Genomic DNA, 7,512 nt, shown 5'->3' on the forward strand with positions numbered 1-7,512 from the left:
TTTTATTTTTTTTTTAAATATATATATATATATATATATATATATATATATATAATTAGCCGTTTAATTTAATGAGAGGGAGAGAGAGAGAGAAGTGCCCGGAAGGGGGAGTAAGGAGGGGAGGAGGTGACCGCTGCCCGAACGCAGTCAAAAAAAACGCATCGGCGCTATAGCATGGAAAGAGACATGACCCGTCATAACAGCGTTTCGGGGTCAAAATGTGGGGCATCTCATCTGACCATTTTTTAAATAATTTTTGGATGCCATGTCAGATTCCGTCCAAATCGTTATAATGACATTACTTATGTTTTGCTTCTCAACTCTCAAGTAGTGATGGCTTTTGCCTTAGTGATGTCTTTGTCTTTTTTTTTTTTAAATAAATAAATAATAAAATATAAGATTATATGATTTCAACATAATTTTACATTTAATTATTTTAATTTGATTATTAAATATTAATAACTAATTGTAACTATGAATCATGGAATTACATTATTTGACACTCCTAATATAGTGTTTTTTGTGGGTAATATTTTTTTTATGAAAAATAAAATATATTTTATTATTAGAGAAAATATAAATTAATATATTATATTTTTATATATATAAAATTAACTATTTATATATGATATAAAAATTTGAAATATTGGCCAGTATGTTAATTAATAGGAAAATTATATTTGTATGAATTTCATCAGATAATTTTTAAATTTAATATTCCTATAAAATTAAAGATATATACCTTACATAACACTCTTTTAAAAAAATAATTTATTAATAAATACATATAAAAACTCTTCAAAGACGAAAAAATCTATTAAAGGAGAAAAAAGTTACATGTATACTTAAAATTTATTAATAAAAATAAATATAAGAATTTATTCATTTAAAATCTATTAAAAAATAGATATATTGCTTAAAATTTATTTTTAAATAAATATAAATTTAAGAATTATTAAAAAAAAGGAAAAAATTATCATCAATCACAAGTGAAAATAGTTATGAGTGATATTTTTAAGAAAATGAAAAAAAAAATAATGTAAAAATATGAGGAAAGGAAGGGGAATACTACAGAGAGACATTAAGATTTACTGTGGGTAATATTTCACTTGCATTTTACTGTAACAAAATGTCAAAAGGATTCTCACTAATTTTTTTTTTCCTTGTCTTGTTTATTAAGTGCGTCAAAAGCATATATTATAATATCTGTATTAGCATTCAATTAATTGAGATCAGAAAGTCTAATATTTTAATAGTCGCATCACGGAACCAACAACGGCAGTGGTACTGATAGAACGGCGTAGGAGAATTTTGTGATTGGGACAGCTTATCCTTTTTGCCTCTATTTAATTATTGGATTTCTTTTATATATATATATATATATATAAATAATTTTCTTGCAAACATGTCTTTTTTTATTTCATTTTTTTATAAAAGATATTTTTTAAAAAATATTTTTAGAAAATTTAAATATTTAAAAAATATTTGATGAAAAATATTTTTTTAGATAAAAAAATAAAAAATATTTATATTTACATGACATAAGTATATATTATTAGTGTAATATTACAAATAAATAATAAAAAATATTTTTTTAAACAAATAATTTTATAAAAATATTTTTTAGATATAAAATATTTTTCAAAAAAAAATTAATTTTAATTTGTTTACATTTCTATTTTATAATATATTTCAATATTTGATATTTGTTCATAATTTTAAATAAAATTAATATTTTTTTACAACTATTATAGTTATAAAATTTCACATTTAAATAATAAATAATGAATAAAATTTAATATAATATTTAGGCCTTGCTGTATAGTACTTTAGATGTTAAATTAATAAGATTTTTCACATATTATATTTAGTAATTTAAAAGGCAGACCATGCTGATTAATCAAGAATGACTAATTTAGTATAGTTTAATTTATTTTGAAATCTATTAATAATATAAAAATATTTTTAAATGAATTTTGTTGAGTTAAATCCAATAAATCAATGAATTTATTATTTAATTAATTAAAAATAAATATATACACATAAGTTCAAGAAAAATAATAGGTTCTTCAGCATAATTATAGTAATTTTATTTAAGTGCATTAATTAATATACACTTATTCACCATCAATATAAGATTTCAAAAGATTAACTTGTAGTAAAATTAAATAAAATTAACAAAATAAAATAAAATGAAATAAAAAAAAAATAGAAAATCACCATCTCCAAGCATTGGTGGGGGACATCCTTAAGAAAAGCTCACAACCTTTCTACTTTTGTAGATAGAAGAAAAATCAAAATGGTCTAATGCACGTGCAGCACGCGCTTAGTGAGGGAGTATAAATTTGAATCCGATATATTAAAGGTTATCCATTTAACTTTGAGATTTTCTTTTTTTTTTTTTAATTGTATAGAAAAATATCAAATATTTTTATTAATTAGTAAATATATTTAAAATTCAAAATTTAAATTATATATTCATATATTTAAGACTAAATGCAATCGGAAACAATTTATAAAATTTAAAATTTAAATTGTATATTAAATTTTTACTTTTTAATAAAATTTAAAATTTTTTAAATTGATTTAATATTTAAATATAATTAGTTTTAATTTTAAATATTAAAATATATTTGCCCTTTCTTATCAAATAGTACTTAGGTCTTTCTTTTTGGACTTTGCAAACAATTAAAGGCTCTTTGGGACCATTCAAATCAATTACGATTGGACTAAAAGTTGAGGGACTTGTACTCCGACTACACTACAGTTTGGAACACAATAAGTGCCTCTGGTTAGAATTATCATTTTTTTTAAAAAAAATATTTATTGAATATTAAAAAATAATTTAAAATTAAATTTAATAAATTTTAATTATAAAAATAATAAAATAATTTTTTTAAATAATTTTTTTAATAACATTTAAAATGACAAATTTTTTCTTAAAATACAATTTTGATCATTCAACGTTAATTAATGATAAATAGATACTAAATAAGCATTATTTATTGTCTACTAATTATTATTATAATTAATTAATTAAGTTTAGTTAATTAAATCTATGTTTTTGGCACATTGACCCTTTGATTGTGCCCACCAAATACCAAACTACCTAATTTAATCATTCTTTTCCCCAAGTCAAGAAAAAGTGGGTGCCAACTGACTTTTAAATTTTTTTAGAATGTTTTTTTTTTTAATTTAATTTATTATTAATTTAAGGGCGCATTTCGTATAAAATTAATAATAAATAATTAATACTCTTATGATTTTAAAGTTAATATTTAACTCTTAATTTTTTAATTTTTTTTTTATCAAACCCATTAATATAAAACTGTTTTTAAAACTGAAGTTGCATGAAAATCGGTATTAACAATCTCAGAAAATTATTTTGCTTTTCTGAAATCAACAAATTAGCAAATTAAATGATGTGGCATAAAATGAGAGAAACATTCATTTATTTAGTATTATCGTTAAAATTATTATTAAAAATTTTATTTTTTTAATTATATTAATTATAGAGTATTAAAAATAATTTAAAATTAAATTTAATAAATTTTAATTATAAAAATATTAAAATAATAAAATAATTTTTTTAAAATTATTTTTAATATTATTTAAAACAATATTTTTAATAAAAAAATAATTGCAGTCTTTTATACGGTAAATAGACACTAAAAATACTTAATATATTAGATGCCATTTGTCTCTTAAAAAATAAATTTAATAGACCATCTGCATACTGACGTGTGTTCTTCAACAGCCCACTAGCAATCTCTCCGATCGGACTCCGTGTTTCCAATGGCAGTCCAACCACCTCTGGCCCTTTCTCTTCATTTTGGTCGAAGTCCGGTTGAATTGGGAAGAATGCATAATTTTCTTATTTTATTAAAAAATTTTATTATTTAAAATTATTATAAATTCATGAGTCATGTAGTGAAATTAGAAATATTGTTAAAAAATTAAAATAATTATATTTAAAAAAAATTTTAAAAAATAAACCTGCCAAAAAAATTAGTTAATTCTAAAAATTTTTATTGCATTAAAATAAAATTAAAAAATAAAACACATTATTTTCTCTTACATTCTCTATTCTAGATGGATTATAATAATTTTATTACAAAAATTTTAAAAAATATAAAATGTTTTAAAAATAACTTCTGGCAAATAATAAATTTCAATTTATAAAATTAAAATATTAATATTCTCGCACTATGTTTATGGTTTTTTTATTTATAATATTTTAATTACTAAAGTAATATGATTTATTAATTTTATTTTTTTTATAATTTTTTAACTAACTTTAATTATAAGTAAAATACAATCGATTAATAAATAATTAAATTTAATTGATTATTAAAAATAATATATTATGATAATATTAAAGTATGAATTTATATAACGAGTAAATTATCATATAACGCATGTCAAATTAAAAACAAGTATTTATAAATTTTTTATATATTATATTTTAAATTATTATAAGATTATTAAAATATAAATTATCAATAAAAGTTTTTATATAAATTATTAATTAAAATATAAATTTAAAAGAGTTTTAATATTCAAATAATGATAATCAAATTTGAAATATGTGTGTAATTTGTAATAATTTTAATTGAATTCATAAATACTGAAAATATTAATTAAAATTGAGTATAATAATTTTTGGAAATATTCTCTATATTATCATTTCAAATTTCAAATTTTCATTAAAAACATATAATTTATCGATTCAATTATTTTTTTACGTATATATTTTTTTAAATGACAGGATTTCTTTTTTTTTTTTTAATCTACAAATGCAATTGTGTTAGTAAGAAAGCAAAATTACATAATATGGCCCTAGAAACAAAAGCAAATAGAGAAAAATGAAACCCAAAGTCGAGCTCATAACTCATACACCGAGGCAACCCAGCCCAAAATTCATACTCAAAAGCCCTAGAATTGAAGAATAAAACTAACATCACCACTCTTCTAACTATATCAATCTAGACTGCTGGCAAGGATAAAGAGCCACAAACGTTCAAAAGTCTCAAAGAGAACTTGCACAACCACCAAAGGGGCACTAGGGCTCAAACCCCAAGTGGAACTTGACCTCCAGTCTCCTCTAGATCAAAATCACTCGCATGAACTGAAGAGTAACATATGCAAAAGGTACAAGTTATTTAGGAGTTTTGATCAATGAGTGAATATAGAAAGAGAAAATATATTAGAGTGGACTACAGAGATAAAATGATACCTTGAAATTACAAAGTTTATTGGCTTAATTTAATTAATATTTTTTTTAGCAGCAAAGCTAAAACAAAATTAAAATATTGAAAAAATAATAACAAAAGTGATGAAAATTAAAATGAATTAAATTTAATAGAAAAAATAGAATTCATCCATTCAGTTTGATTTTTCAACATAAACCAGATAATATCTTTAGTATTAATTAGCTCCATACATATATAGCAATTTCTCAAAAAATATCATCTCTTTAATTTATGATCGTTGATAGATCCGCTAAATCACCGTTGATTTGATGAATTACAGCAGCGTGGCTATTAATTTGACGAATCTTAATAGATTATATGAATCTCTCCCTATAAATTTATTACTAACAAGGCATAACTTGTGTTTGCAACCCTAAATGTGCTAGAGAACTAGCAATGTTAGAGAATTAATCTAATAAGAAGCCTATTGCTTTAACCACCAAAGTCAGAGAAGCAAAGAGAAGAAGGGTGATACCAAATTCACCTTCAAAATCATCGTAGAGGTGAAAAGCATTTCATCATCATCAAAATCAATCTCGCATGATCTTATATTTGGTACATTTAAAAGACTTCTAGTCAAATCTCTCATTAAATTTAGGTGCGTAGCCAAATTTTGCTCTATTACCATAACTAACCCATCATTTGCACTTGTACGTGGACCTTGTCCCATGCCAAAACCCGGCCTCCTCTTCACCTGCTCCACCAAATGTTAATCAGCGCAGACCTTTTTCATGGTGAGTCAGAATGGTGGCCAAGCCACTCATTGCTTAACTATCCCTCATTGTTTTTCTCGCTATGCTAAACAATCAGTTAATGGTATAGTGTGAATGGATTTTGGCATTTGTGCAAAAGTTTGCAATCCTAGCACTACGCAAGCCATTAGTCTCCCATTCCTCTATCCAAAAAACTCAACCATTGCTTCTACCCAGTGTTATTAAACCCAACTCGGAGGTTGACCCTGCGAAAGGATCAGGTGAATAGGATAATGGTTCAACCAGTGAGTTATTAAAAATTAATAAAATATAACACATATTAAGATAAATAAATAAATAAAATTAATTATTTAAATAAAACTTTAACATTTACTAAGTTATATTTAACAAATTTTAATAGTATTTTTAAATTTTACATAAAAGTATTCAAATAATATAATACATAAAAATTTCTATAAATGTATAATTCTCATTTGAATATTTATGAAATGTCAAGTATATGTTAAAAAAAATAAATATATTGAAATAAAAAAACACATAACTTCCAAGTTAGCTCAATTGATTTTGATTTTAAAATTTTTTTTATGAGATTTTGAGTTCAATTCTCTATTCCAACATATATATATATATATTGAATAATTGAACCGGTTGGATCAACTAAGTCACACTGGTTCATCGGTTTAACTGCAAGGTCGCTTTCTTTTTTGATTTAATTATAAACTTGGATCGATTTGAGGGTTGATTCATCAGTTCACTAGTTCAACTAGCTAATTCGGTCTGAGTTTAATAACTATGCTTCCACCATCTACTTCTGCGTGAGCTTTTCTGGGTTCAATCCTAACAATAAGCAACACAAGATCTTGGACCCTTGGGGAAATTTTAAAATGGGTACTATAGAATAAAGGGTTTTCATATTAGGGACAAAGAAATAGCAACGAGTGCATGGTGGCCCTAATTACTTTGCTCAAAGGGAAAGCATTTGTATAAGTGGGATTTTATTCTTTAGGAGCAGGATAAGCTTAGGAACCACTGATGGGGTGGCAACTCTGGTTTCTTTTGATGTCCAAATTGAAAGTTTTCAAGTGATCAATCTTCCTCAAAGTGAACGACATAATATAGATACATCTTGTTTAATTCAACTGGCAGGGTATTTGGTTAGAGTTGATTACTGACTTGATCGCAAGAATTATTGTTTGTGGCTGCTAGAGGGCTACTAAAATGAGATTTGGACTAAGTGTTACATCATCTTTCCATCATATTTGAAGAAAATAATAACTGGACACAAATTTGTTGTTTGAGGAACCATTGATACCGGTGAGATCATAATAGCACCACAATACTTATCCATACCATTTACACCTTTTCATGTATTGTACTATTAATTTGTTTTATGTATTCTACCATAATCGGTCAAGAGGTTATTTAGGAGGGTCAAAATATTCGATCTACACAATTATGATGGTTTTGATATGTCTTGCAATAATGTCAGAGTCACTAATGATATTGAAAATGTCCTACCATTGCTTTTATTTATTTATTTATTTTTT

Source organism: Hevea brasiliensis, chromosome 16 (assembly GCF_030052815.1).
Source record: "Hevea brasiliensis isolate MT/VB/25A 57/8 chromosome 16, ASM3005281v1, whole genome shotgun sequence".
In the NCBI taxonomy this organism is placed as follows: Eukaryota; Viridiplantae; Streptophyta; class Magnoliopsida; order Malpighiales; family Euphorbiaceae; genus Hevea; species Hevea brasiliensis.